We start from the raw sequence: 10,859 nt of genomic DNA, 5'->3' as shown, positions 1-10,859 counted from the left end.
ATGCGTATATACAGATTTTATTTGAGCATTTGGAAGCACCTTGCTAAACAGGCCTATAAATAATCACACCCTCTCATTTCCCATGGCAAGCGTGATCTGCGGCACAGAGGAATTCAAAGTCACATGCTACAGCACTGCGGCCAGCAGAGTGAAGAGAGCTGCTGTAAGATAATAGGAAAAGATGGCTCAGTGCTCTTCCAATGAGATCAGTAAAAAAAAAAAATCAGCATGCACTTCAGTGAACAGTAGGAAACAGGCTGGAGGGAATAAATCTCCTGCATGTCCAAGGCCAGCTCAGGTGACATGCGTGTGTGAAAAAAAATCTTAAAAGCAACCCTGTGCCTGCAATGCTGAAAGAAAAGCCACCCAACAGCCAAATGGCACAAAGATTGTAGATCAGTGCTGCTTGTGGCTCTGTGGTATTATGCAAAGCTTTATATTTTGGAGTTTTCTATCACTTGAGCTGCTTCTTACACAGATTTTGCTGTCGTGATTGTGTGTGGTCATGTGCAGCAAAGGCCTTTGTTACGGTACTGCCACCTAAAGTTATGAAACAGAGAAAGAGAAAACACTCATAATCCATCAATAGTGTGCCCTCCTCAGCTGCAAAATTAATAAAACTGCTTTTACATTAAAAATTCCTTGCTGATACGATGAAGGTGAGAAATTCGCAGACAGCCTGTAAAGGGTTTATCGTCAGATCACCTTGGCTCACAGACAGCTTTTTTATTAGAGTGCAACAGAAATTTTGTTGATGATGTATGCACTGCGAAGTCAGAAGGCTGTGAGAAAGAGTATATTAATCTACTGGGAGCACGAATTTACACCACCTTCAGGTGCTCAGCATGCACTCTACACGGAAAAATCTCCATTACATAGAGGTAGAGAAGTGCAGGAAGTTTTAGCAGAGAGCTTCTAGCTGTAAAATAACCTGGTTTGCACTGGCTGGCTCATCTCTCCTGATGTGGCCCATCCTTGAGGAGCCTGAAGAGGCAGGGAGGACAGCATGATGCGCTGATTGCAGCCGTGGTGCAGGCTGCCAGCAAAGTACTGGAGGCACATTTAAAAAACCCATATGTGCCTCCACGTGGCACCTGTGAATAAGGGCAGCGTCCCAGCCATCCTAGGGCAAGAACACAGAGATTTCATTTGACCATGGTCATGGAGGAGAGGCTGCAGAAGGGGCACACTCCTTTCTTTCCTTGATTTTCTCCTGTCCGCTGCCAGTTCTGACAGTCTCTTAAGAGGCTGCTGCTTACGGCCGTCCAACAGAGGGCTATGAATGCACTCTTCACAGGGCACCAGTGAGCTCCTCACCCCCTCCATATGGCTGCTCTGTGGGTTTATTGCCTGGCAAAGTCTCTTCAGACCCATTGATACAGGTCCCTGTTCATCAGCTTCACATCCCAAATCAGATGTCACTTACCCGATTCACAAAAAAGAGGATCATATATTCTTATTTAGTGTATATTTAGTATCTGTGGCAGAGTTTGGAAAACTCACAGGACTGTCTCTCAGTTCCTTCTAATCAGTGAATAAAATCCAGGCTTGACTTAAGCTTAGATCACTAGCCTTATGAAGGAATTAAACTATTTGTGGGTATTTTTCTCATTAGATTTCTCCAAAACTGACAAAATTAGGAGCTGATATATTTAGTGCATGATTCACATTGTGCTTTCATTTCCATTTTCTCCAGTCATCTGAGCAGAGGACAACATACAATTGTGCAGTCTCAGATCATTTCTTTCTTTTATGAAACTTTAAATTTCTTCCAACTCTATTATTATATGTGATATATTATTATGCAAAATGGACTTATAAACATTACTATTTCCCAAACCTAAAATTAATTTATGTTTCTTTGCACTGTATCTCTATAGAAAGAACAAAGTGATAGCGTTTAAATTGAACCCCATTCAAAGCTTTCATAACTATTCTAGTTTACCTTACAGTTTTGTAAGTTACTGCAGATAACAGTTGTAAGAAGTACCAAAAAAAAGATGTAATACTGACACTTTGCTAAGGACTGTTATTTTTAATTACATCTGTATCAACCATACAGTGGAAAATTGCTGTTGTCACAGTAATTTCATCTAGCTATGACCAAAACCAAATTGGTGTTATGAATGTATATATACATATATATATATACTCATGTTTTCTGCTGCTTATTGCATAGCCCATTAAAACAATGACAGATTGATTTGTGAAATAGTCAGTTGGTGTTAATGCAGAAACTGTAGTGCTCTATCTAGGAGAAAAAAAATTATCTGAGATAGTACTACTTATGTAATATGAAAACGTTATTAATTTTTAGAATGGTAAAAGTCTTTTAAAAAATCTTGATTGAATCATCCAGCAGTGAAATAATTAAAGATTCATATCTCCTCATACTTCAAGTAATCACTGCTGACTGCCATGTATTGTCAAAACATGCCAAGTAGCATGCATTAGTGATGATTCATAGTCTCGCCCCTTCTTGCACACAAAACCATACATGCAGACAAACACACACATATGCACACACAAACTCCTATAAACGTAAACATGACTGTTAAAAGTGACATAGGAATCAAGTGCAGGAAACAATTTCCTAGACTGAACTGTCAGTTTTGGCCTTTTGAATGCTTTGAATTTTATTTTTATTTATTTATTTTTATTTATTTTTTCTCTGAACTGGTGTATTTAAACACAGAACCTAATTATAGATTATATCTGATTAATATCAATCTTATTTCTCTGTCCTCCTGAGGGAAAGGCTGGATCTTTCTACTTTTATTTAAGGAGAAGATTGAGAAAGCTGCAAAAGCAAACAGAGAATAGAAACACAGAGTCACAGAATGGTTGGGGTTGGAAGGGACCTTAAAGACCATGCAGTTCCACCCCCCTGCCATGGGCAGGGACACCTCCCACTAGACCAAGTTGCCCAAAGCCCCATCAAGCCTGGATATCATGCTTTTGACTTTTGGCTGCATTTGCTACTGGTTTCTTTGCAAAGTCCCTCAGGAGAAACAGAGGTAATACAGAGTTATACTTAATGTAAAGTTCAAACAAGAATTCCTTATAGACACTGGTCTTGATAAAACACTACACATCACTGCTACTGAATCACACTAGCCTTTGCAATGGAGGTTCAGCAGCTAAAACACTGAAAAAGACACTGGAATTGCAATTAAATCTATTTCTGTTGCTCCAAAACTCACTTATCTACAACACAGCTGATAGTCTACCCTAACCAGTTACAGTGTCTTACATGTGGACTAACTGTACTTGTGAAAAAAGCGTTGCACAGGTATCTACATTAGCTCCGCTGGCTTTTTAATATCCGTCATTTTCAAGGAGATTTTATGTTTTTTAATCGTTGCCTGAAAACCTGACAGAGTGAACTGCTTACAGAAAAACATACCTAACATGGAAGAAAAGACTGATACAGCTTTGCCTGGATCTGAGTCTCTATATACAAAGCAATTTGGTAAACAAAGCAGAGAAGGATACCAGCTTCCTGATGGCTGTTATTTCATTTCTCTCTTATGTTCTGTTAGGTTTGGTTCTTTCTCAGGTGGATGCTTCTGCTACAGCAGGATCCCTTCTCTTCACACGCACACACAAAACATCCTCTGAGATGCTCCATAGGGGTAGGACATACACACCTTCCAGGTTTTACATGTGCCCTGCCTCACACGGCACATCCCGTGCCCCAGTGAAGTCCTCCAGGATGACTGCAATACAAACAATAATCAGTAACAACTTCCCTCTCACCCGTACTTGCCAGCAAAACCTGCACTGCCATGGCTCCGTGTACACTGCCAGGCAAGGCAGCTGCCCTGGCCTCTTCTGCCTGCCTCTCACGTGGATGGTGGCAGCAGGAATTTCTCCCCTTCTTGTGATACTGCTGTCCACACATCTGTCCATGTGCAACTATCAGTGATATCAGATAGCCCCTTATCTTATCAAAACACAGGAGATAATTCCCTGATATACTTATTCTGCATGGGCTCTTCTCTTCCTCTACACATTATGCATAAGCTGACTTTTGCAATTCCATCTGCAAACAAGGGCTAGGACGGAAGCAGAAATTCTGCAGCTATCCCTGCCAGCTATCTTATCTGAAATCAAGTGTTTTAGATAGCAAAAATATTTCCTGATAAGTGTCTGCAATGAAATACTAACATTCACTTACAAATAATGTTATGCTACAGGAAGAAACAAACTGTAAAAGGGACAATGTACAATATTTCTTAGCGCTGCTCCATTATACATGGTTTCTGCAATCAGACCTCCATTTGAGCCCTTTGGGGTGTTGATCCCCTTTAACTTTCACTAGAAACTCATTGAATATGACAGGGTTAAGGCCTACAGGCTTTAAAAAGCTCCTGGTACCATTCAATTTTTCAGACAGGGATTAAAACTACTGCAGGCAGTAGCAAAGTGGTAAATATTGACTCAGCAGTAAATAAAATCAGTCCATTGAGGTGGAGTGTACAATATGTGGTGGAGGAAGAGTCACGAGAAAGCATTATTGCTCTTGGGCAGATTAAACAGTTTACATCACGAAACCACATGCTGTTTCAGGAAAGTCACAGTCTTCATAAAACCCAGTGACAATTTACAGTCACAGCAAAATTAAAACAAGGAAATTGTGCCTTTTTTTTTTTTTAATCTAGTTGAAAAGTTATATTTTTCAGCTGCAAAATGGATGAAGCTTCATAGTGATGGACTACCCGTCAACCTACTTTAATATATCTTAAGAAACGCATGTATAACTTTTAGATCCTGTCAACCCATATCTGCAATGTCATTTTCTACTCAGCATATAGCAGCCAACTGTGAATTTAACACCAGGCTAAAATTTTACTGTCTTAGTTATTAGTCTGAGCTTTTTTTTTTTTTTTTTTTTTAATGTTTCTGCAAAGCTATGAATAGATAGGATTTGAATGCCATCAAATGGTGGAAGGAATTTGCAGTAGGACAAAGATCAGCTCTCCTTGATCTGATTGCTCTTCCTTTCTCTTCTCTACTTTACTGTGGGTGATAAAAACAGGGTATAAAAAAAATAATAATAAAGAAGCAAGTGTTCCTAACTGAATAGGCACACTGTGTATGTGTATATGGATGCCTGAGGGGAGGAACTTGGCTCCTTTTTTGATATGTAGCAAGCAAAAAACCAATTAAATAACTCCTGAACTTGCCTTGTATTTTAACACTGCTGGAAGAAAAAGAAAAGGAGAAAGAAAAAGAGAAATAAAGGAAAAGGAAAAGGAAAAGGAAAAGGAAAAGGAAAAGGAAAAGGAAAAGGAAAAGGAAAAGGAAAAGAAAAAGAAAAAGAAAAAGAAAAAGAAAAAGAAAAAGAAAAAGAAAAAGAAAAAGAAAAAGAAAAAGAGAAAAAGACTAGCTCACAAAGTGGTTTCAATGTAGAAGGGAGTGTGTGCTTTTGAGAGAGAAATGTGTTATATCTGAGTTACACTGCCAAAGGAGAGAACAAAAGACTGATGTGTTTGGCATTTTTCTTTCCCAATATTTGAATGGCTGTCTGCTTGAAGCTGTGAATAGGTATGAAGTAATTATCTCTGTCCTCTGTCAAAACATCACACCTCTCTCCTATGAGGTTAAAACATAAATGTAAAGAAATAAAAGGTTGAAAAAAAAGCATAAAGTCTATTTTTCAGGCTATCCTGTGAATATCTTATGCCATTTTAAAGGCCTAGATAAAAACATCTGCATGTGATAGATTTGTGGAGACATGCTCTTACTGAATTTGGAAACACACACAACCAAATGCTTAACACAGATGTGAAAGGCACAGTAAAGCAACTGCTTTATTCCTCAAATAAGTTTTTCAGGGACACCTATAAATGGTGTTATCCTTTTAAATATGATATGGAAAACATGTGAAACTTCAAAATATCTAATAGAATACTGTTCTTTAGAAAAGACTGGCAGAATGAATATTCATTATGTGCATGCAGACATGTCTACATATTTACATATCATTTAAAAATTACTTTTCACAGTAAACTAAACTAAATAAATAAATATTCGCTATTTTTATACTGAACCTGAAATCTACTATATCTTTGAGAAAAGAATAGATTTACTGAATAATTTAGGGTTTATATAAAAAGGACATACATTCTGGTAAATAGCACTGCATAATGCATATTTTAATAGCCTTTCCTGTGCGTATCAAATCACACACTACACATGAGCAGCCTAATCAGAGTTCAGCATCAGTAGGTGAACTGTCTGAGGAACTTCTCCAGGGCCAAATGGAATCTCCCAGGTCCACACAAGGAATGGACCAGCTGAAAAGGCATCTCTGTATGGGTGGTGGGAGCCTTGCTCAGTCTTTTCCAGGACACTGAGTCTTGCACCGTGTAATGAAAAGCACCCTGTGAAAACTGAGACTGAAGAAATTTAAAAAATTGACTGATCTGTTTGGAAATTGGCACCATTTAGCAGTTGCAGCGTGACAGGACTCCTAGAGGCCATGCAGGATCCTTCTGGATTTCGCTGGTGTTCACTTTGCACAGCAGTGCCATAATGAAGCCCTGCCATCCTCGCTGCCACCTGCCCACCCTCGCCTGGCCCCTGGCCCTGATGCTCTCTGCTAGGAAGGAGCCAAACGCAGACCGGCTGCACGGAGTGGGGCAAGACTTGGGGCTCCCCACCTGTGCTTTGAAGGACCCCTGTTAGGAGCTTAGAGGCAGGGGTGTGGGGAACAGAAGGCAGGGGCAAATGGCCTGGTCCAGTCTTCCCACCAAGCTCACTGGTTCCAGGTAAACTGGGAAGAACAAACTGAGCTTTCAAGGGACCAGTAAAGGACATAAAAAAAATAATAATAATAATCCTAATTTCTATTTTCTAAATTACTGGTAGTGACTGGTGATTAAAGAGTGGACAGCTAACGTATTATACAGCAGCCTGTGTGTGATTTTCTTCAAAAGCAGCTTTAATCTCAGTCTATGAAATGAATGCAAAACTCTGAATATGAATGGGAATTCTAAAAGCTTGTTAATTGGCAACTGTTCATTTGCAAACCTAAAGGATCTAATTTCCAAGGCTTTTGCCTTGGAAACAACTACTGAAAATATTCTGAGCTTATAAAATGGAAGCCTCACCAAAAGCCAAATAAAAGATGAATTGAATAAATAAAAACATCTTCACTAATATCTTTTACCTAAGGATACCAGTCAGCAAGTATCTCCTTCAACAAGTAAAAGGTTCTATCAGATCACAGATGTAGGAGAAAATGTACTGCACTGCAAATGTTAAGAGAAGTGACAACAATGTGAACTGTTACAAAATGTCTTTCACCAAAAGAAAACAGAACAAAAAAAGAAGCAAATGTCACTTTAACCTGGAGGCTACAGATGTAAACACAGGGTACAGAAGAAATCAACAAAACAAGCTGCTTTAAAAGAAAGGTTTCACAAAATGGTTGGCTGTTTAGGGCCATACTACTAAATGTCAATGTTTATATATTTATACATTTTATGTGCTGTGCTGTGTTTTCACTCTTTTTACGTTGCTAAAATTCTTGAAAGCTCAAGAAGAGAATCAAGTACTCCTTCGCGTCATTCCCACTTGGGCAATGAGGGTGACCTTCAGAGCTTTGGGAAGTCAGTCAGGGATCTTCCTCTTAACCTCACTAAGGTCAGGATTTTGCCTTTGGTTTCCACATCCCTGCAGAAAGATCATAGGCAAGAAAGACAAAGTCAAAGAGTACATGAAGCAGAACAGTTGTTCCTTGCTAGAGTGCGTTGTTTTACAAAGTAGTAAGTTACAATATAATGAATTCCTTTTGATAAGAAAGAAAAAAAAAAAAAAGGAAAAAAAAAAGCTACGTACCTGTAGATGATTTTTAAGAAATTAGGGGAGAAAACAACATTCACTAGTACTGTTGACAAACTCTAAATGTGCCACTTAAAATGTCAGCTTCTTTCAAAGCTTCCTGTGTATCATTGACATAAGCAAGCTCACTGCTGTTAATGAGTGACTCATGGATATTTATTGCAGAGAAAGAACACAAAATATGTCATTGCATTTGTGCAAATGAAAAAATTTACAAATCTGCATCGATTTTCTACCACATTACACCTAAGAATACCGTTAACTTGGATTTGCTTTGCACAAGTGCAATTTTCATTTTAGACGAGACATGTAGGAACATCACTTAAAAATCTCATTTGGACTTCTTCAGGCCTTATTAGTGAAATATAAGCAAGATGTGCCTTAGCAAGACTAAGGCATGATGTGTTTGTATACACCTGGTACACTGCTTTTTGGAGCATTTAAAGTTCTGATTGTTACTGAAAATGTAATGCTTTGTCCAATAATCCAAAAAGCTGTACATCATTCACTTCCAAGCTCTTCTACGCATGCACAAATGCTGCAGTTCTGGCAGTATTTCAGAAAGGCCACAGCCACTGTATGTTACCTTAGGAAGTGACAGTGTTTCCCATCTTATGCTATTCTGATACTGAGCATATTTTATATGTCTCCCCTTTAAAAAGCCAAAGGTGAGAACTGAGTGAGCATGTGCAGCAGGAGTTGTGAATGATGGGAATCAGCAGCTTTGCCTGTGAGAACTACAGCTCCTGGGAGACTATAAAACAGAATATTTACTGATGTCAGGGGCAAAACAATGAAAAGGACCCAACCTTGGTATTTTGCAATCCTATAGGGCAAATTTAGTGCCTTTCCCATTTCTTAGACACTTTTGAGTGGGAAGAAAAATAGACAGCTTTTTGGACAAACTGTTTGCTCGGAAGAAGGTGAGAAAAATATGCAAAATGACCAAAAAGCATAAGAAAACATTTTCTTGGTGGTTATCAACTTTATGAGATTTTTTTTAACCTTCTAATCACTGTCAGGGTTCGAAACTCCAAGCAAAACCTGTTTGTTGTTTGTTTGTTTCGAAAAGATGAGGTATAAATATGCTTTGAATTGTATTCAAACATATTTATTTCCTGTAGCATGACAATGCACAGGCCAGAGCTGAAATTTATCAGTGCCCAACAATGCATTCACTTTGATATAATAAAACATACCGTTCATATTCTGTCTGTAGCTGAATTCACAGATGTTGCAGGAAAAGTGACAAGGGGCACCGCATGGAAGAACATGTGCACAAACCCTGCTTCTGTTGGCTGCCCTTGCTGTTCCCCAGGCTGAGAAGTGGAAAATGCACAGCAGCAGCTTCACGGATTGGCAACGTGGAGTGACAGCTCCTGTGCAAGAGCTGACTGCTGACAGCAAAGGGTGGGAAGGGAAAGGTGGTGGGGCTGGAGCCAGAATATGGATGTATGTGCCTGGCAGGCCATTGTATAGGCTCTCACTCTGTCACAGAAGAGAACAAAAAGGCAACATCCATTCTGTTACGCAATAAAGCAAACAAACTAATCTGGACAGTCACAAAGACCAAATCTAAATAGAAAGGAAATGAGAAGTTCCTTATTTTCTTGCCATATCAGCATGTTACGGTATGTCAGCTGTAAACATATCATACTATGTTGTAATTAGATGTAGGTTAAACAGCACTTACCAGTAAAACTTTTGCTTTCACTTTTTTTTTTTTTTTAATTAGTGTTCTGAATTTCCCCTTCTTCCTGATTCTTCATCAGACTGAGGTCTGGGATTGCTTTCTCCTGTCACCCTGGTACCTCACCATGCTGCAGATCATATGCATTTTACTCCTGAGGAGTAATTATGTAGTTCTGCAGGATTTCTGACCTTTTCTCTCCGGCATATTCTGGAACCATTTTCTGGAGAAGGAGTATTGGCTGGCTGCAACCAAGGCTGGACTGGTTCACAGACTGGGCCCAGAAGGGGATGGCTGCGCTGAAAAACACAAAAAAAGGCCCCTGACAGGGCTCAGCCACAATTCACTTCCTTGCTCAGGACCAGTGAGAATTTTGGTACCTTAAAAATCCATTAGGGTTGCTCTATTAGATTCTGCAGTTGAAAGAAGGATAAGATCATCTGTCTGTGATCATCACTCCTGGCAAGGATAAGATCAATTTGGTTGGACTCACTGGTAATTTGATATGCTTTTTGATCCTTTCCAAAACAAAAAAGTGATTAGGGTGACAGTTTATCGCTAGCGTAAGAAACATGGACCTTTGACGGAATGTCTATGTACATACAGTGAAAAATGGGAATTTTCTTCATGTCAGAAGACTAAATAGGAGAAATCTTTCCTTTATTTGCATGAAATACTCTATAATTTTTAATACGTTATAGTGAGGTGCTTCTCAATATGATTTTTGAAGGATGCAAGGCTTGCATTTATTTAAATGTGTGAGACCTGTGCCCCAAGGTTGACCTTGCTTACAAAAGTACCAGGAAAGTAACCCAAGAAGCAAAATCACTGTTACAGATGCGTGGTATCGCCTTGCAGAGGTCAAGGGACGATACACCACGCTTTGTCTGCACGTTACCAGGTGGTTTTGATTTTGCACTATTTCCCGGAACAAGAGGCTCTAACGATTCTCGATAGCGCGAGAATGCAAGTCACTGCGGGCGCTGCAATTCACGGCGGAGAGGACCAGCACAAACAGCGCTGGTGTTGCTCTGGGACACAGAGACGGGCGGCTCCAAACCACTGACGGGGGCAGGGGACGGAAGCAGCAAGGCGTGAAGCACCCCCAGCGCCGCGCTGACAGACCCCGTCATCATCACAGCCCTCGCAGCGCGCATGTGCAGCGGCTGATGGCCGCCCGGTGTCGGGCAGGCGGCGGGAGGGATCTCGCGAGATCCCGCCCGCCTCTCGCGAGAGCCAAGCGCTCTGCGGCGGTGGGCGGGCGGCGGCGGCAGTAGGCAGCGGGCGGGGGGCGAGGCGGGTGGTAGGGGGCGCTGCG

Source organism: Anser brachyrhynchus (assembly GCF_964034855.1).
Source record: "Anser brachyrhynchus genome assembly, chromosome: Z".
In the NCBI taxonomy this organism is placed as follows: domain Eukaryota; kingdom Metazoa; phylum Chordata; class Aves; order Anseriformes; family Anatidae; genus Anser; species Anser brachyrhynchus.
The sequence above is the reverse complement of the archived record's forward strand: the minus strand, read 5'-3'. Positions refer to the sequence as shown.